At 40.6% G+C, this 22,651-nt stretch overlaps 1 protein-coding gene across 2 annotated transcripts in view; it reads left to right on the forward strand.

Annotated features, from left to right (window-relative positions):
• Positions 1-438: 438 nt before the first annotated feature.
• MEGF10 (multiple EGF like domains 10) overlaps positions 439-22,651 on the forward strand; it is a 184,808-nt gene continuing 162,595 nt past the window's right edge. The window contains exon 1 of one of the 2 annotated variants that reach the window (XM_056124440.1): positions 439-541. The gene's annotated coding sequence lies outside the window, so the exon portion shown is untranslated. Of the gene's footprint in view, positions 594-22,651 lie in introns of both variants that reach the window. The other variant, XM_056124441.1, reaches the window with a different exon arrangement.

Genomic DNA, 22,651 nt, shown 5'->3' on the forward strand with positions numbered 1-22,651 from the left:
TACAGTTTGCCAATTTAAGGATCAAAGTCTTGGCGGGGTCGCACCCAGGTGGTGGAAGCCGCTGGGGGCAGACAGAAGCGACCCACAGTTGGGGTGCAGGAATCCCTCCGGGAGGATCCGGGCGGTAGCACTTGGGACTGTGCACGGCGCCAAGCGACACCCCCCACCCCCAGCGGCCACAGCCCAGTGGTAGCAGCTGCAGCCGCAGCCGCGGCAACTGCTAGAATCCCGGCCCTGGCTAGGGTTACTCTCCGCCTCCCCCAGCATCTCGGTCCAGACGAGGAAATCCCTTGTCCAAGTTTGCAGCAAGTGTACTTCCCCGACGCGCAGAAGTGGGGGGTGTCTGAAAAAGCTTTGAAACTGCCCCTTTCCAGCACCTCCGCTTTGGAGCCCGGACTAAGGCTCCTGGGGATCACTCCGTTCTGGGACACAGCTTGGAGACCAAGAGCGCTGTTTGGAACAGATTTTTTGTTTCTTGGCGGGCGTGTGAAAACTCGGGGAAAGAAGATTGCGCTGCGAATCTCAGGACTTCGGGATCTGGGTAAGAGTTGCGTAAACTTAGCGACCGACGCTGGACCTCGGCCGGCCTCCGGGTACTTTCTTCGGGGTGGGAAACTCGTTGTTTGGGTGCTCGGTGCAGGGTGTGGTGGGGGACGGCGACGGGGCGTGCGGGGCGGAGGGGGGGCGCTTCTTTCTTTAAGGGTTGTTTACATGTCTTGAGGGTTTATTGCTAAGATTTGTTTTGCGTTTGTTCTGGTTTGATGGAACTGTTTAGGAGTTCCTTGGAATTCCTCAGGAGTCAGACCACTACCCACTTACTTTTACTGCATAGTTACCCGAGTACTGCTTTGTACTGGTTCTGTAGGTCAATGGGTGTCATCGCTGGAGGGGATTGGGGGAATAAGGCTGAGGAAGAAAAGGGGCTTCAGAGGGACCCATCAAGATCAGCTTTGCTTTTCCGCTGAGAATCGCCACTTGTTTCCTAAGCCTTTCTTTCTCGACTACCTGATATTGAGACCTTGCAGATAACTCACTGACAACTTGGGGGTGCTCCCTCTTTCCACCGTTCCTAAAGTCCTTTAGGTGTGTCCGAGTCACAGGCTGGTGGCCCAGACCAGAAGACTCTCTTTTCGGCAAAGTCCGGCTCCTCAGAGACTGTGGGGAGGGACAGTTCTTTCAGTGAAAGTAACCAGGGGTAGGTCTTTCTTGCATTGGCCTTTTCCATCTCTTTGATACAGGATCTCTTAGGGAAACATTTTGTTTTAATTGTACTTTGATAAGTAAGAACCATACCAGTAAGGAAATGAGGTATAGTGCCTTCTTTAATGGTCTTTAGAGAAGATCTTCACAGGAGACCCCAAACTTGAGGAGTGCGTTCATGGGGATTTTTGTTAACTCAGAAGTTTTTAGGCCTGAATAGCCAGTCCAGGGCACATGACCATGATGTTTCTTCTTGGTTATTCTTGTTTTTCTATTTTACATCCTGAGTCTCATTATGCATATCATCGTCCCAAAGGTGACTCTTTCCTCATGCATAAAATGACTGGAATCACATCATTTTATCCCTAAATACCATCTTCTTGATGACTGCTGTCATGAGGCATCTTGCAGGATACTTTGTTTTGTTTTGTTTTGCTGCTGTGAGGTCAAAGAGTTCAGTAGAGGGTAAGCTCTGGGATCGGCTCACAACTCTGACACTTTCCAGTTGTGATTTGGAGCAAGCCCATCCTCCTTGATAAGATCTGAGTGAAAATAACAATGCCTTTGCCAGAGGATTATTGAAAGGATTAAATGAGTTAACACATGTGGAGCACTAAGCAGCTTGGCAGTTAGTAAGTACCAGTTAATTATTATTACGCTAAAAGTTTAACGCTTGTATCTCTCTAATAGAGTATAATGATATTATAATGATAATATTGGTTATCAGTAAGGATTGGTTCTTATTCCTGTATGGATGGACTTTGAAGTCTTTCCCCCTGTAGGATTTTTCACTCCCACCTAGAGAATGAGGTTTTGTCAAGCTGAACTTAGACTTAATCGTTGTATTGCTCTATGCTGGATAGGCACATTTGGCAGGACTGGAATTTATAAAAAAGAAGTCATGTTGTGTACTTGAGACAGGCTAGCAGGTAGAACATTTAAATTCAACTTACAACCTGTTCACTGCTTTGTATTGTATACTCTTTGCATAGAGCATGCATCCTTGAAGTATTGAATAAAATAAAATATGGTATAACCTCTGCCAGATTTCTTTTCCTATCAGCTTTATCAGGGATAAACTTGTGTTAGGAGGTGGAAAATCTGTAAGTTCTTTTGTCTATGAAATACTTAAATAGGCAGCTTCCGTCTTTGGTGGTTGTTTGTAATCTCCCTTTGTTTTTTACTTTTATCATTTGCTTTAAGTAGATAAATGATGTCACTTCCATTATTGCATGTTAATCAAATTAGTAACGATACTGATCATAATAATTAAAAAGGGGGAAAACAAACAAGCACTTAGCTCTATTGTTCTCTTCTGTTTGATGTATGTCTGAAGCATGGTGAGAATATTACTTTTTTCTTTTCCATTTTTGAACTACCTAACATGGTAATGATATTTCATGCAGTTAATATAAACCCTAATCCCACTCCGCTTTAATTCAGACATATTATGTCTGATGGCTTTACAAATTGTAATGCAAACCCAAACTAAATGCTCATTTAGTAGCAGATTTACCTTCTTCGTCATTGTATGCTCTTGATCTAAGATCATTTTTCCGAAGAAAAAAAATACCCTCCCCAAACCCATATCTGATAATATCAGTGCCTGTTAAAACTCTTTGGTGACCACCCACACAGAGAGCAACATGTGTCTTGTGAGTACTTATTGAAAATGCAGAATCCAGACTTTCACCCCAGGTAAGGGCCAGACATGTGCATTTGAGCAGATCCAAGTGAATCTGGTAGAAATGACCTCAAAACCCATTTGTAGAAACATCGGCTTGTAATCCAAAGCCTCGTCTCTCTGACCTGGTAAGACCACCTTAGTGTCTCTGTTTTCTTATTTCCAGTTCTCTGGCTGGCCCTGTGGTCTTGAACTCATTCACGCTTTCTTGAAGAGTTCAGTTCCTGCTTTCACTCCTTCCTGACCTGCTTTCCCTCTGCTAGAAATGTCTTTCCTCCTCTTTTTAGTGGCATCAACTAATTACTACCTGTTTGTTTATCCTTCAAGATAAAGTGCAAAAATTACCTTCACTCTAAAACTTTTTCTAATCCTCTTATTTAGTAATATCTCATGTGTTTCCTAGTCTTCTTTGAGGATAGCTTTAATATTGCATTTATATGTTATATCAGCTGGTTTTGTTGTCTGGATTTTTCTCTAACTGGTAAATTCATATTTCCTTATTCTAAGCCTTAATCCAAATGGCTGGCACAAAGTAGTTACATAATAAATGCCTGGAGAATGTGGAGAAAGAATGAACGAATACTCAGTGGCATTTTCTGTTAGTTAGTTTGTTTGTTTGTTTGGTCACATGGGGTGATGCTCAGGGCTTACTCCTGGCTCCCTGCTCAGTTCAGAAGACCATATGAGGGTGAAACCTTGCCTGCTGTACTGTTGGTCCAGCCTCCTCACATTTTCTTCGCACACCAATGCTGGTCCCAAGAATATGTATGTCCCAAGAATAATGAGGAAAACAGGCAAGAATTTACAATTTGTTTAGAATTGCCTACAAAGCCAATAAATAATACAAAGTAATAAGAGGACAAAATAGACTTGTGAAATATCTCCAAATTCAACAATATGGCATATTTATTATTCTGGCTGTGAATGCCAGTGTCAAAACACTGTAAGGAAATCTTAATCCCAGTAAGAACAACCAGCTATGGGGCCAGAGAGATGGTTCAGTGGGTAAGGCACATGTCACTTGGTTTGTCTGAGTCTGATCCCAGACTCTTATTCCAAGTCTTATGGCACTCCCAGGAGTCCCTCCAGAGCACAGAGCCAGAAATAGCCCTTGAGCACCTCAAGATATGACCTGCAAATCAGAGCAAAACAAAGAAAAATGAATGATCAACTTTTTCCCTGTGCTTTTCAGTTTATATCATTGCATTTGTTTATGTATATAATGAGAAACATTATGACTTTTGATACATCTTTTCCTACTTTAGAATGCTAACTGAATGATTACAAAATTCTACATAGGTTGGTGAGGATATGGCCCTGTATAGACAAATATATCATTCCAATTATAATTATATCATAACATGTAGACAGTATTCAGCATATACTTTATTTTTTCTATAATTTTGGTTACTTTGTTCTTAGAAATAAGTTGAGTAACAGCTGAATTGTTCAAATTTATTAATGTCTGATTTAAGCTAAAGATAGTTTTTGTCCAATTACTTCATCTCATGGTCCTCAAGAGCACCCAACTGGAATAGCCCCTGAGCATTGGCTATGACTAAAATCAAACAAGCAAAAAGGTTTATTTTGTTTTAAGAATGAACATAAAATTTATCTATTCTGTTGCTTTGCCATTTTTTAAAAAATTCAGTTTCCAAAATGAAGTTATTCTACCTTAGCTTATACTATAATATTCTAAGTCATTTAACTGGACTCCTAATTCACCCAGCTCTATCGCTGGAGCGATAGCACAGTGGGTAGGGTGTTTGCCTTGCATGAGGTCCGGCTGACCCGGGTTCAATTCTTCCATCCCTCTTGGAGAGTCCCACAAGCTACAGAGAGTATCCCACCTGCACAGCAGAGCCTGGAAAACTCCCCGTGTTGTATTCAATATGCCAAAAACAGTGAAACAAGTCTCACAGTGGAGATGCTATTAGTGCCGCTCAAATCAATGAACAATGGGAGGACAGTGCTACAGTGCCTTAATCACCTGGTAATTCGTTTTCTTTATTTGAATTTTTCAAAATTTTGTATTTATCTTTTGTTTCTCTTTCCTTCACAATTTAAGACTTTTTTCACTGTGATAAATCTTTTTAAAAATATATAGCTATTGCAGGGCTGAAGAGATAGTACAATGATTAAGGTGTTTCATTTGCTCAAGGGTGACTCTGGTTTGATCCCTGGCATGCATATGGTTCCCTGAGTACCACCAGGAGTGATTCCTAAGTACAGAGTCAGTAGTAAGCCCTGAGCAGTGCTGAGTGTGGCCCAACACAAACAACAACAAAATTTTTTTTTGCAGAGAATTAATCTATAGTACATTATGAAATAGCTTCTCACATGAGAAAATTAGCTAGTCTGAAAAGTGTAAATATAATATTGTATCCTATTATTATCTCTGTTAATTTTGTGATTTCCTTTTGTTTCATTTTCAGTGATTTATATTCCTAGATAAAGAATCTATGTAAAGCATTTTAACCACCTCAATGTCCTTCTTAGCGAAAAATACATTTTGCCCTCCCAATCTCCTAAAACAAAACAGTATTTCATTATGGAAGACCCCAGTATGTACATATGCAGGATACTAGCATCTGCTAAAAACACCTTATCTCTGGGAGTGCCTTGCCCTTCATTTCCTGGCTGAGCCACATAAATCTAGTTCTAAAACCTCACCATAGGTGATCATTTTTATGATAGATCTTTTAAAAACCTTTCCTGGTGAAAAATCATGTTGATCTTTCCTTAAAACTAGTTTTTGAAGGCAATTTGAAAATTAAAGTGCAAATTTAGATTGGAACAAATACTGGTATGAAGTCTTTGGAACCAAGATTTCTGGTTCTACAATCAAAATGAAAACTCTTAAATATCTTCCTGCACTGATATTTTGAGAAAGATAGCTTTGGTTGTTTTGGAAATTAATCAATGACAAGATGTGACTTGTCCTTTAAAAGTGAATTTATTTGAATTTTAATTTTGTACCCAGAGATACTTTTTGGTTAGGAATTTATGGCAAAGGGCTAAATAGGATGCTAAATTGCCAAGAGATCATCCTTAAGAAAAAAAAGTTTTTAAAAAGTGTAATTGACAACACAATGCTGCTTGTATAAAGGACCATATGAGAAGATCCAGATCTCATTCTTGAGGGTAGGCGCCCACCAGCAGAAGTTTCCTTCTCGGTAACTTGGGACCAAGAAAGAGTGGGATTTGAATGGATGAGGTGTTTAGAAGTTTTTTAAATTTTATATGCTTTAAATTTTCACTTTTTTTCTTGTTTGTTTTTGGGTGTCCTTTTCAGGGGATACACCTGTTGTTGCTCAGGGCTCACTTCTGACTGTGTGCTCAGGGCTCACTCCTGGAGAGGCTCTGGCCCCATACTGGGTGCTGAGGATTGAACCAGGTTTGTTTTGTGCAAAGCAAGAACCCTGTCCACTGTGCTATTGCTTCAGCCCCCAAATGGGATGTTTTAGATAGCTAAGCAAACATGCAATTGTAGGAATTTGTCAGGTATCTCAAGCTATAGTGACTCCCCAATCCCACAAGATTATTTGAGAATTATTTTTGTGAAAACCCATGCATGGTGCAACAGGACTGGAGTCAGCTTTCTCTCTTCACAACACTTGCATTAAAGAACTCCCTTATATTATAATGCTATCTTTATATTTAAACCATATGTGGCTTAGGGGACCCTATGTTGATTCAAGTTATAATGGAATTTCCATGCCACAAGAAGGTGTGAAATGAAAAATTTTTTTCTTTAAATCATAATTGGGTGTCTTGTGGAATGTGAGGCAGGTAGAAGAGGGCAGGGCTTATTTTTCTTCTAGCATCATCTGGATCTAAATTCATATTTTCCTTTAATAAGGATGATTTAAAGTTAATCTTGACACATTATTGTATGTGTTTTGTCTATTTATTTATTTATTTATTTTGCATTTTGGGTCACACCCAGCTATCTTCAGCAGTTACTTCTGGTTTTGCACTCAGGAATCACTCCTGGCAGTGATTTAGACAGTGACAACACAATGCTGCTTGTATAAAAGACCATATGAGAAGGTCCAGATCTCATTCTTGAGCGTAGGCAATGTGTGCCCTCCAGCAGAAGTTTCTTTCCCGATAACTTGGAACCAAGAAAGAGTGACCATATGGGATGTTGGGACTGAACCCAGGTTGACCGCATACAAGGCAAACACCCTACCCTCTGTACTATCGTTCCAGCTCCTGTGTTTGATTTTTTAACTGTCACGTTATTGTATTCTTTTAGCATGAAGTTATCTAATTTAACCTTAGATGTCACTCTTATTGCTTCCACTTCTTTTCTTTTGGGTCTCTCAAATGGTACCTAGGTGACTCTGGGGCTTCTCTGAGGACCAGCCAGAACTAAAGAAGCAGTGGACCTAAAGAAGCAGTACTGCTCAGCTTCTATGGGAGTGGCTATTACCTGGGCTACCTCTGTGAGTCTTTAGGGGTCTCAAGGGCTATACCCAGTGATACTAAGGGAACCATATGGTGCCAGGTTTGAACTGCAAGCAAAGCATGCACTTTAACCCCTCTTCTATCTCTCTTTCCCTAATTTCCCCGATTGAGATGAGGACCCAAGAATGCAGTACTGCTTAGCTTCTGTGGGACTGACTATTAAGTAGACCACCTCTGTGAGTCTTTAGGAGCTCAAGGGCCATACTCAGTGTTACTAAGGGGACCATATGTTTCCAGGCTTGAACTGCAAGCAAGGCATACACTTTAACCCCTGTACAATCTCTCTTTCCCTGATTTCTTCCACTTCTTATAGCATTGTGTGGACTGTTTTTAAGACTTGGGACCATAGAAGAAGTTTATATAGCTTAAAACTTAAAACTAAATATTAAATATACTTGTAGTTTAAGTCTTCTGTAATCCTACCCGTGGGACTTTCTCCCATCAATTCTTATTTGAAGGCTATAGCTGTAGCCAGGTTCCTTCAATTACAACCCTGCATCTCCTCTTTTGGCACTTTTTTGATGGTGTCTCCAAATTACGTCTGTACCTTTTCATACTCTCCCCATCTCCTGGAAGCTACATTCTTTGTATTTTAAATGTTTTCCCCATCTTTTGGAAGTCTCCTGAACAAGAATACGCAAAATCAGGTTTATTAGTAAGGATTGAAGAGCTCAGTCTTTCTCTTTATCTTATTTTCTAACTTTAGGGGCAGGATAACCACCTCAGATGTGGACTATCCCCTCAGGAGTGGGATTCAGTAGGTATGTAGCCAGGGTGAGGGATATATATTCGGGTTAGTATTTTGATGCAGGTGAGGCATGGACATCCTTTAAACCACAGTCACAAAATCCTGAATACTTCTCCATTCAGGAGGCACAACTTTTCTTTTTCTTTTGAAATATTTTAGTGACTTGGTGAAAGGGGTCAGAAAGAATAGTCTGTCTTTGAGAACCCATGCCTTTCCTTTTCTGCTTGGTAGAACAATGGCTATAACACAAAGCAGTTCATGTGACAGCCAGAGAAAGGGGCCCATTGTTCAGGGTTGGCTGATGCTCCACTCAACTCTGGCCAGCCATCCAGCTGAGCTTGGTAGCCCCAAGGAAACAGACACACTTGAATCAGAGAGACAAAGAAAGGAGGTCAAGGCCTTTCACAGATAAACTGCTTGCAAAGATGTGTTAGAGATAGGATTTGGGGGGTGGGGGTGGGGAATGGTAATTCTGTGGAAGCACCATTAATCTGGTTTTTGAGCATGAGAGGTGGGGTTAGGAGAACAGTGTCTATTAGAGCTTCCAGTTGATCTTTGGCCAACAAAGAATTGCTTCCTACAGTTCTGCTGATTCATCTTATTGCAAAATTTTATTATAGATTTTAAAAATAAAAAGTATTTCTCTTTGCTAAGATAAGAAAAGGGTATTTCTCAGCCTTATATTCCCCTCAGGCTTACCTATAAGGTACTCGATCCAAGAGCCCCTTGAATCTAGGGCTATAACCTCAGAGAGTGCTTCTTTGGGACAGAGTATGGTTACTGTATAAATGATATATAAAGTTTTTGTTTCCAGGATCTAGATTCAGTTAGACGTTTTGATGTCAATATATTTTTTGGAGCTTAAAATATAATTAAGTACATGAGAAAATTATGACACTGTTTGGATGGTTATGAAGTCAAGGAGACTTATCAGATGTCATTTAGATTATACACCCCACCCCCAATTTTCTAGTTATATAGGGAAAGGATTGCAAACTTTCAGCTAAGATCTAATTCAGAGCACAACAATTAGCCACATTCTTTCTGTCAAAAGAAGATTCAAATTCAAGGTCATAACCTCAGCAAAGGTCCCAAACCTTTCACACAAAGAATTGTTCTTTTTAGCCTGATTACTCCCTTTATGTAAAAGTATGTTACCCATCCAGCCAGTGACTTTGGGTTTCTCCCAAAAGGCACCTAGTCCCTATTTTCTGTAAATTGCAATTACATTTTTCTATTTAATTCAGTCATAGTATTCTCCTTTAAGTGAGGCTTGGCGAGGAAAGCCTTTTCTGGATGTGCAAGTAGGTTGTGCGGAGTCCATTTACAAAGAATGTTCAGGCAGCTGCACTCATTGGCCAGTAGGAATCCTTTTGTCTCTGATTAAGAGGTTTTCTGACTGTGTGAATTAGGATTTAACGAGGTTTGTACCCAGGAGAGGGCAATATATCATTTGCCTGAGGTCACTTAGAGTTCCTTATAATTAAGTCTGTCATTGCACCTTGATTATACACTATCATTGAAAATCCATTAAAAAAGCTGCAAGTGGATTACAAGGAGGCAAGTGGTTTTATTTTCTTCATTATGATTCCACTCCTCCTACCCTGGCTGTTTGTTTATACTTGACTAAGTGGCTACTTGGTGTTGACAACAATATAGCTAACTTGAAGTGGAGAATCAGAAGAGACTGTTCTTTGCAGGTGGCAAAAGAATAAAATCTCTGATTAGTTAATTAATTTCAAATTCATTGTCATTAGGTATTCTTATTTGGCTTCGTTCCTGTGACTTAGAGAAGGTCTCTTTTCAGTGCTCAGAAAGAAGAGCACTGTACTGGACTTTGAAGTTCTGTGCAGATGTGGTATTTATTGAAAAAAATAAAGTAGAAAAGTGACAGTTTACATCCCAGATAACACATTTAAAAGGTAAAGGCCCTCCCGTTGATCGTTGATTTGCTCGAGCGGGCCCAGTAACGTCTCCATTGGAGACTTTGTTGTTACTGTGTCTGGCATATCGAATACTCTCGGTAGCTTGCTGGGCTCTCCGAGAGGGGCGGAGGAATCGAACTCCGGTCGGCCATGTTGGCCGCGTGTAAGGCGAACGCCCTACCCGCTGTGCTATCGCTCCAGCCCAGCATTTGATATTTTTTTTCAGGCATTTAGGACATTTACTAGGACTTAAATTTGTACTATAGTTGTAATCCTGGGCTGGAGCGATAGCACAGCGGTAGGGCGTTTGCCTTGCATGCAGCCAACATGGCCAACCCGAGTTCGATTCCTCCGCCCCTCTCGGAGAGCCCGGCAAGCTACCGAGAGTATTTCGCCTGCACAGCAGAGCCTGGCAAGCTCCCCGTGACGTATTCGATATGCCAAACACAGTAACAACAAAGTCTCCAATGGAGACGTTACTGGGCCCGTTCGAGCAAATCGATGATCAATGGGAGGGCCTTTTACTTTAGTTGTAATCCTACCCAAGGAATGCTTCTGGGATTCTAACATTGTTGTTTATTCTGGGTGATAGTTCTCTGGGCATTTCCAGTTTGTGAGAGTGCATTGAACTGTTTGATTTTTATGTTTCCCTTTATACCATATATATTGGGCTGGAGCGATAGCACAGCAGGTAGGGTGTTTGCCTTGCACGCGGCCAACCTGGGTTCGATTCCTCCATCCCTCTCGGAGAGCCTGACAAGCTACCGAGAGTATCCTGCATGCATGGCAGAGCCTGGCAAGCTCCCCATGGTGTATTCAATATGCCAAAAACAGTAACAACAAGTCTCACAATGGAGACGTTACTGGTGCTCACTCAAGCAAATTGATGAACAACGGGAAGATAGTGCTACAATGCTACCATATATACTATATTTCAAAGTTCAGGAACTTTTTTGGAAGGGTGGGTCTCTCAAGCTATGCTTGAAGACATGGAGCCTTCAATGGGGATTCTTGGCCAACTGGGGCTGCAGTTCGATGCAAGAGCTAGAATGTGAGAGACTGCCTGGACCTATAGTGCTGGGATTATCTGAGCCAGATGGTACTGAGGTCTCCTGGGCTACCCAGTGATGTTCAAAGGACCATGGTGCCAGGAATCAGTCCTAGGTTAGGTACATGCCAGGAATCAGCCCTAGGTAGGTACATGCTAAGCATGTATCCTGTACTATCACTGTACTATCTCCTGGGTCTTCAAAAACTTTTTTTTTAAAAAGCATCATGTTTAATGTAAGTTAAAGTTGTAGCAATTAGAGTAACAGTCAATTTTACATAATTTGAAACTTGATAGGTTGGGGCGAGTCTGCAGGTCTAATTACCCAGCAATCCCCTGTATAGCCAGAGGAGCTATGTGTCAGGAAGCAACAGACTAGCACTTTGCTAGCTGATGTTTTGCTTCTCTAGGTCTTGGGCCTACATGGTCAACAGCAATAGAGCCATTCTTTAGAAATTAAAACAAAAGCACCTTTCCATGTTAGTTAGTGATCAAACTAACCTTGCTCCCTGTTCTCCTGTTTCTTGTAAACTGTCAGGAAAAAAAATCATGAAAAGACTTTATAGATCATAATTTTTCCCTGAATTTTTAAATTACATCTCTCATAAAGCACAATATTGGGAGTTTCCCTCTCATTTTATTATTTTTTTAAGCTTTGATTGCTGGGTGCTGCACTAACCCTGCAGTACTCATGGCTACTTCTGGCTCTACACTAAGAGTTACTCCTGGCAGGACCAGATGCAGGGGATCTGCCACATGCAAGACAAGCACCCTACTTGTTGTGCTATTGTTCCAGCCCTTTTTCTCCCATTTAAAAAGTGGAACAAAGTGATGCTAGGTTTGGAGTCTTTGGCTCTTCTTGTTCACCTATTTCAGCTACTACTTCTTGCTCTACCATGAGCTCCTGGAGCAGTATCTAAGAAGATAAAAGAATTTTACAAGTATAATAATGCTTTGGGTATAAGAGCAGCATGTGGGGAATGCTCATGCTGGAAAAGAACCGAGTATTAAAAGTAGGTAAATGGATATTCTTGATAACCTGTATCAATATTGCAAACCACAGTGCCCAAAAGGAGAAAGAGAGAGAGAGAGATAGAGAGAGGCAGAGAGAGAAACAGAGACAGAGACACAGAGAGAGAGAAAGAATGAGAGAGTGAGAGAGGGAGGGAGAGTAAGGGAGGGAGGGAGAAAAGGTGCCTTCCATAGAGGCAGGCAGTGGGTGGGGGGTGGGGATGATGGGAGGGAACCTGGGAACACTGGTACTGGGAAATGTACACTGGTGATGGGTTTTAGAACACTGTATGGCCGAAATTCAATCATGAACAGGTTTGTAAGGGTCTATCTCACAATTCAATACAAAAGTAAAAAATGAAAAAAGAAAGAAGGAAGGTAGAAAATAAGAGCAGCATCTGGTCCTTTTTCTGCTTAAAGGACATCTGTTCTTATCAATGTGAGTAATCATGCTTGTAGACTCTCTTAGCTAGCTATTACAGTATGGAATAGGTAAATTTAAACAATGAAAATTAGGCTTTTTTCACCTTTCTTTTAAGCAGAGTTTGGAGCCCTTGGGTTTAAAATAGTGATAAACACATTAGTGAGATATCTGACTGTTCATTCTGTACATTTCCTTTGGGCTATGGATTTGAAGGTTAAATGTTTCATATAAATACATGTGATTAAGAGAAAACTCATTAAGTCATTAATTAAGAGAAAAGATTTTGTTGGTCTGTAAATTCTTTAGTCTGTTTTTGCTACTTTACAATATGAAATGTGGCAGCTGGAACCAGGATATACCTGAACTCTTTAAAGTTTTATGACCTTGGGTAGGTTACTAAGTAGGCATCTTTTATCACTTAGGAAATGACAACAGTACATATTCCAAAGGGTGTTACATTTAGGCATGGCACACATATATTAATATCTCAATAAGTGGTAACTATAATTATTTAATATCAAAAAAGGCTAAAGCAGGCAAAACAAACACATTTAGAAATAACATCAGTGAGTGCTTTTATGAAAGAATAATCCATGTATATAAGTAATATCCTATTTGTTACAGAAGTTAGATAGTCAAGCGGGCCGAGTAACGTCTCCATTGTGAGACTTCTTGTTACTGTGTTCGGCATATTGAATACTCTCGGTAGCTTGCCAGGCTCTCCGAGAGGGGAAGTTAGATAGTATTTCACATAAACTTAAAACTGTAAAATTTAGGAACATTCTGGACTACAGAGGGCTGGAGCGATAGCACAGCAGGTTACCTTTACCTGGACTACAGAAAAGTTCAATTTACTCATGACTTTTTGCAGATTTTTTTTATTGTTAGATATTGAAAAAAGCTGGAGCAATAGCACAGCGGTAGGGCGTTTGCCTTGCAAGAGGCCAGCATGGCTGACCCGAGTTCAGTTCCTCTGCTCCTCTCGGAAAGCGCAGCAAGCTACCAAGAGTATCTCGCCCGCACGGCAAAGCCTGGCAAGCTACCCGTGATGTATTCGATATGCCAAACAGTTGTCACAATGGAGACGTTATTGCATCCGCTTGAGCAAATCGATGAACAACGGGAGGACAGTGACAGTGACAGTGATTCAAAAAAGCACCAACTTTCCTTATCTGCCCAGGTGACCCCATTTTGTGTTATTTATGTTTCTTTCATGGTCTGGATTACTTTATCCCAAGTTCTCTTTATCTCTCTCTCTCTCCCTCTCTCTCTCTCTCTCTCTAAAATGATTTTATTTACACATAATATCCAGAATAGGCAAACCCATAGATAGAAAGTAGATTAATGGTTGCAAGGGCTACACTGAGGATGAAACTAGTGGTATTGGTACAGTGTAGTTAAAATGATAATTTTTATTATGTGGAGTTTTCACTTCAATTAAAAAATTGTTTTTAGCTTTTACTTATAGAATTTAAAAAAGAGCAGTTGTTTGCATTTAGATGAGAGGTATCAGTCGATCTCTTTGCTGGGCAGGATGGGGTGACTCCTCTGTCCTCCACCTGCCAAATTGCTGCATGGTGCAGACACCAGAAATAACATAGTGAAGCCCCTATGCATGGCACATTGCCAATATGTGAGACAGGAAAGGATGGGGAGGCAGACAGTATGTTTCAGGTAAACCCACCTACTTAGAAATGGAAGGGATCAATTTGGGCTTGATCATAAGAGAAGGCTTCTTAGAAGAGATAGAATCTCGAAAGAAAATTAAACTTCATATAATCAAAGACCCTGAATGAAATGAAATGAATGAAAGAAGGTGAATGCCAGAAATGTGCATTGCCAGGGAGTATGAGTGCACTTGAAGGCAGGAGCAGCAACGGGTGTGCAGAGTGGAACTGTAGTAAAATGGCATATCGAGAAATAAGTTTGGAAATGTAGGTTGGAGCCAAATTGGAAAGTCATCAAGTAGGAAAATTGCTTAATTTACCAGTAGTAGATAGCAAAGAATTATCACTGATGAGTGAAGAAATTTGCTTGATTAAAATTTCGCCAAGACTTTTGTTTCTTTTTTTCTATTTTCTAGTTAAGGTGCTGGCGTTAATAAGTGAAAAATAGTCCATAGCAAATGAGAACCATTGTGTGAGGGTGTGAGATAAGAGAAGAACATGTACAATTTAGTCTGAACTTTCAGCTTTGGACCACCATTGTGTGGAGGGTTTGAGATAAGGGAAGAGCATGTCCAATTTAGTTTTAACTTTCAGTTTTGGACCACTTACCCTCATCACTACCCTTTTTCAGGAGGCAGTGAGATGGATGGTGAGGGGAGGAGGCAGGAGGTCAGGCCTGCAGGCAGGACTTCACCTTGCCAAGAGATTTGATTTTAGCACATAGAAGAGATACTCCTTGAAGAAGGGCGAGTATGGCCTATACTTGCAAGTTATGGATAATTCCTCCATGTAGCTAGTTAGTTTTGATTTTGGTGAAGAGCAACCTAGCGCAAAGGGACCATTTCTTCTGTTCTTCAAGCACAAAAACGAATTAGAAAAGCATATGATGTGGAACTCTGCCAAGTGAAGGCTGGGAAAAAAATCCCTTGCCTTTCCTTCCTGGCCGTGTGTAAATGATGCTTTTGTAGTTTTGTTTGTGCTGCCAGAGGCTGTCTTCTGAGCGCCTCCCTGCAGCTTATCCCGGTAGAGCTGAATGCTTGTGATCATGAGCATCCTGTAAGCTAACCCTCCAGGTCTAGTTGTCACCTTCCCGCGTGCTCTGTTTGACGACATTATATTGGTATGAAATCTAGAGAGCTTCAAAATAAATTTGCTTTTAAGATTTCAAACATGTGCTTCTGTGCAGCCCTCTCCCTGAAAGGACAGCACTCTGAATTTTTCCAGAGTTCAGATGTGGCAGACAGATAGGAACTCTCTCCATCACAGTCAGGCACTTTCTCCGTCCAAGGAAGGTTTTAGTTTTTTCAATTTTTGCCTTTGGGGGGTGATGCCAGGGCTTACACTACAGGGCCTCATACATACAAGGCAATTGTGCTAGTGTTGAGCTGCGTTCCAGCCCATAAAAGATTTCTTATGGACCTATGGAAACTCTTGTCTAGTTGGAGAATGTGGAAGAGCCGTCTTTCACTTCTTGGACAGGTTGTCCTATTTGTGAAAATGAGGCCATGTAATTAGGGTCCCAGTGTCATGTGGATTCATTCCCTGGCACATAAGGGAGACCACAGTGTTTTATGGGTTAGTGGCTGACGTGCCCTCTCTCATTCCCTTGATGGTGAGTGTGTCAGCTTCCACTGCTGAGAAGGATAGCAACTGAGTCCTGACAGGCAGATTTTTTGGAACAAAGGCTCAGGGAGTAAAGAAACAGCTGTGGAAACCAGGCAATTTTGTCACTAAGTACTAAGGGCCAATTCTCTGAAACAATAGCATCTTTCCAATCTCTCCAGGAGCTGGATCTACCACCCGCCCCCCTTCAGCATAAACCAGGAGACATAGTGTTGTTTCTACTTAGCTCTGGCACTGTGCCCATAAAGAAGGGCCAGCTCATTGCCCTTTTGGTCCAATTGTTGGCAATGGATCAGATGGGGGGAAGAGAAGGTGATCACAGGAAATCAGGGTCAGACCTCTGAATCATTAGTGAAACCCAGAGGGGAACTGTGGTTCCAGAAGAGCATTCCAGAGGAAGCTCTTTAGGGCACATTCATTTTTAGGAGGTTTTACCTTATGACTAAATTTGAGTTTTATCTGAAATTCAAGTTGTAGGGGCAACAGAAACATCCTAGTTTTAAATTCCAACATCACTCAAGCACAATTCTTTTAAAACTGTGTTGGTTTGAGACAGTTTTGTAAATGTATGTGTCTTCTCATTCTGGAGCCAATGACAAAAACCATCATTGACAATGGTACAGAGTGTAAGGTCAATCAAGGTCAAAGTCACCAACCCAGTTATTATTTATTTTGAGTGAAACAAAGTCTTCTAGAGTTAGGGAGCAGATTTTCTCTCCTAACACTCTATGAGGTAGCCAGAGTTGTGGTGTGAGTACCATATGGGAAGCCAAAAGATCTTGTCTTATGTTCTAGCTCTGCTGAGTTGGACCTTAGGTACCGGGAAAAAAAAAACTGTTGTGCCTGTCTTCTTACTTATAAGATGGAGATATCCAAAAGACTCTAACTCTGGGAACTTTAGCTGGAAATCTTCGTACTCTATCTGGACACAGTTAAGTGTGTAGTGTGTATGTATGTGTGTGTGTGTGTGTGTGTGTGTGTGTGTGTTTTGGTGGTGGTGGTTTGGGGTAGACCAGATGAGGATTTCCAGCTAGCAGCACCTCAAATTGTTTTCCACTTTGGCTCCAGCAGCCATCTGGCCTGGCCACAGAGCGAGACACCAAATGCAAGAAGCACAACTGTGTGCTTGCTCTTTCTGCTTCCTTTTATGCTTTGGAGAAGCCATGTGTGAATTTGAGAGCAACTGTTTTCCTGGGGGGCTCTTTCTCTGTGTTGCTCAGAGCTGGGTCCTGGAACAACATGTAGCCTTTCTTCTGAAGGCATAATTTCAGCTAAATCTCATCTGTGAGCTGACTTCATTAGATCAGATCCAGACTTTCTTTCATCCATGATGAACATAATTTTCTTGTTATCTCGCAGGACAAAGCTTTGGGGAAAATGTGTAAATATAAATTGCTCTTGTAATTTTAAACTGACACACAAACTTTAAAAAAAAAATCACTCTGGAATGGAGCGATAGCATAGCGGGTAGGGCATTTGCATTGCATAGGGCCAACCCGGGTTCAAATTCCAGCATCCCATATGGTCCCCTGAGCACCGCCAGGAGTAATTTCTGAGTGCAGAGCCAGGAGTAACCCCTGTGCATCGCTGGGTGTGACCCAAAAAGCAATAAATAAATAAATAAATAAAATGACTTTTTTAAAAATCACTATTAGTTTTTAAAAGTCTACCAATGGGCCAGAGTGATAGTACAGCAAGTGAGGTCCTTGCCTTGTTACACAGCCAAGCTGGTTCAATTCTGGACTGGATGTGCTGCCATACGACCTGCCAGGAGTGACCTCTGAGCTCTGAGCCCTAAGCATTGCTGGGGGTGACACAAAAACAATTTTTAAAAATAGTCAAATCTACTCTCAGCACCGCTACTCCATGTAGTCTCTTCAGAAAGTATTGGGGATGGCACAGAGAGTATACTGTGTGAACCCTAGTCCTGCCTCACTGGATATGGAGAACAAGGGCTCTCTAATCCACACCACATGCAGTGACCCGGGCCGAACCTGCAGCACAACAGCGGTCTTGCTGTCTCTTCACTGAGCAGTTGCTCAGAAGCCATTGTACAGCTGCAGCCTGCTTTGTTGGGAAGTGCTGTGCAACTTCATCTTTTAATCCTCTTTTTCTCCCTGTAGGTATTATCAATAACAACTGGTCCCTAGGAGTACCTGCCAAAAGGAATAGAGATCTGCCCAGAGATCTTAAAAAATGCATTGGTTTGCTAACCTTAACTTCTTTGTTTAATAATTCGCAATTAAAGGGTAGAAGAGAGAGGAGGAGAATAAAGCTCCAAAGCAAAGCTGTTTTGTTATGATTTGGAAAATCCAAGTGAAGAAATTTTTGAATGGAAATCGAGGGAGACAACTTCCTCTATGATCTCATATTCCTCAGAACTTTTCTGAGAAAGCAAAGTACACACACAGTCCAGATCCCGGCCTAGGCCCTCCAAGTTAAACAATAGTAGCCTAGTTTCAAATCCAGACAGACAGTAGCGGATCTCAAGAATTCTGGCTCTGCGAAGTAGTTTCCAGGTGTTTGAGGCCTTTTCATTCCATTTGCTTTAGTTGGAGACGTAGTTACAACGTTCTGTTTTGGTTTCTCTGACTTGGCTCTGGAAGACTTGCCTTCTGGTTTACACTTCTCAGAGGACCAAGAGGTGACATTTGGGCTGGCCAGCCCACAGTGGTGACTAGTGACTAGTGGTGTGTATGATGAATACAGAATCTCAATGTTATTACATTTGCTGATATTTTCCTACTTTAATACTCATAGTCGAGTGGCCTGCTTACAAGTCTAGGTGTGATCTGTGGAGAAAGGCAGGGATGTTTATTTTAATCATATGAATGGGTAGGAAGGCGAACAAGAAATTCCCACCGATTAGATATCTTGGTTCCTTGCACCTCAGATTTTAGCTTACTTCTGGATACCTCTTCTTTAAAATGTTATTATGGTAAAATAGATAAAATATATAGTTTGTCATTGTAGCCCTTTTTGTGTATAAGATTCTGTGGCATTTAAGTACACCCGCATTTGTACAATCATAACCTACATCCCTCTGGATTTTTTTTTTCACCTTCTCCAATTGAAATTCCATGCAGGGACTCCCTGCTCTTGTGTCCTCAAGCCCTGACAACCTACCTCCTTTCTCTTTCCTGAATCTGAGAATTTGCCTACCTTAGATCTCGCTTCTACCTCATATAAGCAGAATCATATGATATTTGTCCCTGTGTCTTAGACTGATATCTTCGAGTTTCATCATGTTTTTGCATGTGTGGCAATTTCCTCCCTTTGTAAGGTGGATTTATGATGTTACATGTTTTTATTCATTTTTTATAGACACTTGTGTTGTTGCCACTTTGGGGAAGTGCATAATTCTGCTCTATACTTTGGTGTACAGACTATTGAAGGCCGGGCTTTTGACTCATTTTAGCTATAGAGCTGGAAGTAAAAAATGCACCACACCATTACTCCATGTTTAATTTTTTTGAGAAAACTTCCTGGCATTTTTCTCTGTGTCTACTGACTTTATATTCCCACAAATGTGTAAGATTCTATGTTTTCAGTATTTTCACCAACACCTGTTATTTTAGTTCAGTGTTTAATAAATATCTCACCTATTAGGTGTATAGAAACTTGATTTGTATTTCTCTAATGCGTACTAACATTGCACATCTTTGAAAAAAATTAGTGAAGATTGAATATTAGTTTATCTTCTTTTTAATTTTTAAATAGATGCTCCATCCAGCAGTGCTTCTGGGCCTGGAAGCACTCGAGGCAGTGCTAAGGAGGCAGAACTTGTGGTGTGGGAATTGAACTTGCTAGGCTAGACATGTGCTTTACCATATGAGCTGCCCCTCCTGGCCATAATATATCTTCTTTCAAAATGTTTAATTAAGCCTTTCACCCATTTTTAAGAAAAGAATTGTTTATTGTTGAATGGCATAAGGTGTTTTTATGTTCTGCATACTAATCCTTTACCAGATACATGACTTACAAATATTCTCTCCCACTGTGTGCATTGCCTTTTTACTCTTATTGATAATATACTTTGTTGCATAACTCTTATAATTTTATGCAGTTCAACACATCTGTTTTTCTTGTGTGACTTATGCTTTTGGTATCATGCCTAAGAAAAACTTACCAAATTCCTTTTTAGACATTTTGATGTTAGCTCACTTCTCTGCCATACCACAAAAACTGTTACTTAAAAAAACAAAAAAAAACACAACTTACCCTTTGAAGGAATTTTGCTTTGAAACAGCTTTTTACTTGTTTGGAGAGTGGCCTATAAAGTACTTATACACTTATAAAATGAGTTGGTTGATTTCACTTTTTAAAGAACTTCTTTTGTTTTGGGGGGGTTTACTCAGGCGATTCTGTAGAATTGAGAATCTGAACCCTGGCCTCCCACATGCAAAGCATCTGCTTGGCCTGTTAAGTTTTCTCTCCAGTTCTGATTTTATTTTCAGTCTGATTTCAGTGTTCTATCCTTTCCCTTATCCCTTGTTCTCCCAGAAGTCACAAAGAAAAGCTCACTGTGTATAAAGAGAAAAGATAGAGTAAGAGAAAGACTTAGTTTGAAATATGTCTCTTTATGTTGTTGAGGCTGGGGAGAGAAAGACCTGGTGTCAGAAGTGTGGAGAATTAAAGCAACTTGACTTGCAAAAAGTGTGACACCAAAGTAAACTTCCATTTATCTAGGGAGGCTGAGATCTCTTGGTTGAAGCCCATTTTTATTGTCAGGCTAGAAAAATTATTGAAAAGTGGGTAGGTCCTTTAGTAACCCATTGCTAGATCTCTATCCCTTGAACAGAAAGAGGCCTACCATATAGCAGATAGCTCAGAAATCCCCCCCACCCCATTGCCTGCTAATTTACTTTACTCATCATTTCTGAATTATATTTTGTGCACAAATCACCAAATTCTCTTTTACGGTACTTGTTCTACATTCAACAAAACAACATTGACATTGTTTGGTATAGAAGAACAGCTTGAGGACTGGAGAGATGGTATAGGAGTTGAGGTGTTAGACACTGGCTCGATCCTTGATATCATATTTGGTATCCTGAACACAGAACAAGGAATGATCCCCTAGCACAAAACCAGAAGTAAACCCGGAGCACCACCCAGTGTCACCCAAAAAGCAAAACAAAAACAAAAACAACCCTCCCCTCCCAAACAAAAGCATAAAAACCAATTGGGAACTGCATCATAAATTTATACAATCTCATGTTCAAAGAGGAATAAAATGCAGAGAGAGAATGACTCTGTGTCATGATTATTCCATAATAATGTATGTGCAAGGAATATGTATGCATATATATATATATCTGTACATGTATATATGCTTTGTATATATATTCATAAATTTTGCGCCATTAGGCTTTTGTTTACTTTAGATAACCAGGGTCAAGGGGTGTTTTTGTGTTTCTCTACCTGGCATGTTTTCAGATGTGAGACTATTTGCTGCAACTTTCATTCATGCTTGTATGTCTGGTCTGAAGTGTGGTTTTATATGTCAGGATTTGTTCCTGTGCTACTGTCTGCATAATAACTTGACTTAAAGATACTGAGAGTTGTGGTGTCTACATCTTTGCAGTTGCAAAAGTTGAATGATGGCATGCCTTATGAAGGCAATCTTTTTCAAATGAACTGCAGTTTAATTAGTAAATTCCCACTTGCCTATGTAAATAGATACATAAGACTCTATGAACAGCTTTACTGGGCCCTAGGAACAACACTAATATGAGTCTCTAATATGTATGTTACTGACTGAGATATTTATTACACCCCCGAAACTCAATTTGGTCTTTAAATATGATCATTTGGCTCATAGTATCTAAGGTCTTCAATGTATCCTAGAAAACTGACTTCTTGGTGGTGTACATTTACAATGGATGCTGTATTTTTTAAAGTCAAAATTACTTTAGGAGCTAGAAAAATGCTTTCCTCTGTAGCATCCCAGCATATCTCCAAATTTTAGTGCCTGAAAGCAGACCTAACAATATCTCCAACCCCTTTGCCTTGCCTGAGCCTTTCGCTCTCAGAATGCTTCTTCAGCTTGTGCTACAGGGTGGTGTGGTGGAGTGAAAGAGAAGCAAAAGTCAGAGCAGGCAGCCCCGGCTCAGCTCTCAGCTTCTCTGGCACCAGGAAAAAGTGCCTTCAGCTGGCATGGAGGTTGTGCACGCCAAGTTTTGCTTGTTTGCCATGGAAATCCTGGTTGTAACAGAGCCCTATGCCATTCAGGCAGTGAGTGGGAAGCTGCTTTTGTGGGGAGGAGTTTTTTGGCAATGTGTCTGACATACACTCCAGTCAATCACGGTAAAGTGCCTAATAACAGATGTGGTAATTAAGCCTGAAGAACCCTGTCTCTATCTTTTAGTTTTTATTACAAGGAATAACAAAGTGCCTCATTAAACCTCCAATCGCTCAGATTTTTGAGTTGGGCTTACTGATGTCATCTAAACTGACATTTCTGCAAGGACTTTTTTTCTTAAGCCCTTGTTAGCCAAGGGCACCTAGAAGGAAAAGTTGGATCCATTTTGGTGAGGATAATTTTGTTTTTTGGGGAGCAGCCCATTGTACACCCTACTAAACCATATGTACATTACTGGAGATGCAATAAGATTCCTTTATGTATCTTGGATATAAATAGTTTTTGCTTTTACATGTGTGTGAATATAAAATGCTCCCCAATTTCTTAGGTTCAAATTATACTGCTTATAACAAGAAATTAACTTTAGCTTTCAATCTTACAAAGGTTTCAGATAACCTGAACCCATGGTAAATTACCATATTTTAATAGGATAAATTATCTTGGAAAAAACGTTAATTACATCTGAAAAGGTCTGTCTTTGATT

Source organism: Sorex fumeus, unplaced genomic scaffold (assembly GCF_029834395.1).
Source record: "Sorex fumeus unplaced genomic scaffold, SorFum_2.1 ptg000051l, whole genome shotgun sequence".
NCBI classification, from domain to species: Eukaryota; Metazoa; Chordata; class Mammalia; order Eulipotyphla; family Soricidae; genus Sorex; species Sorex fumeus.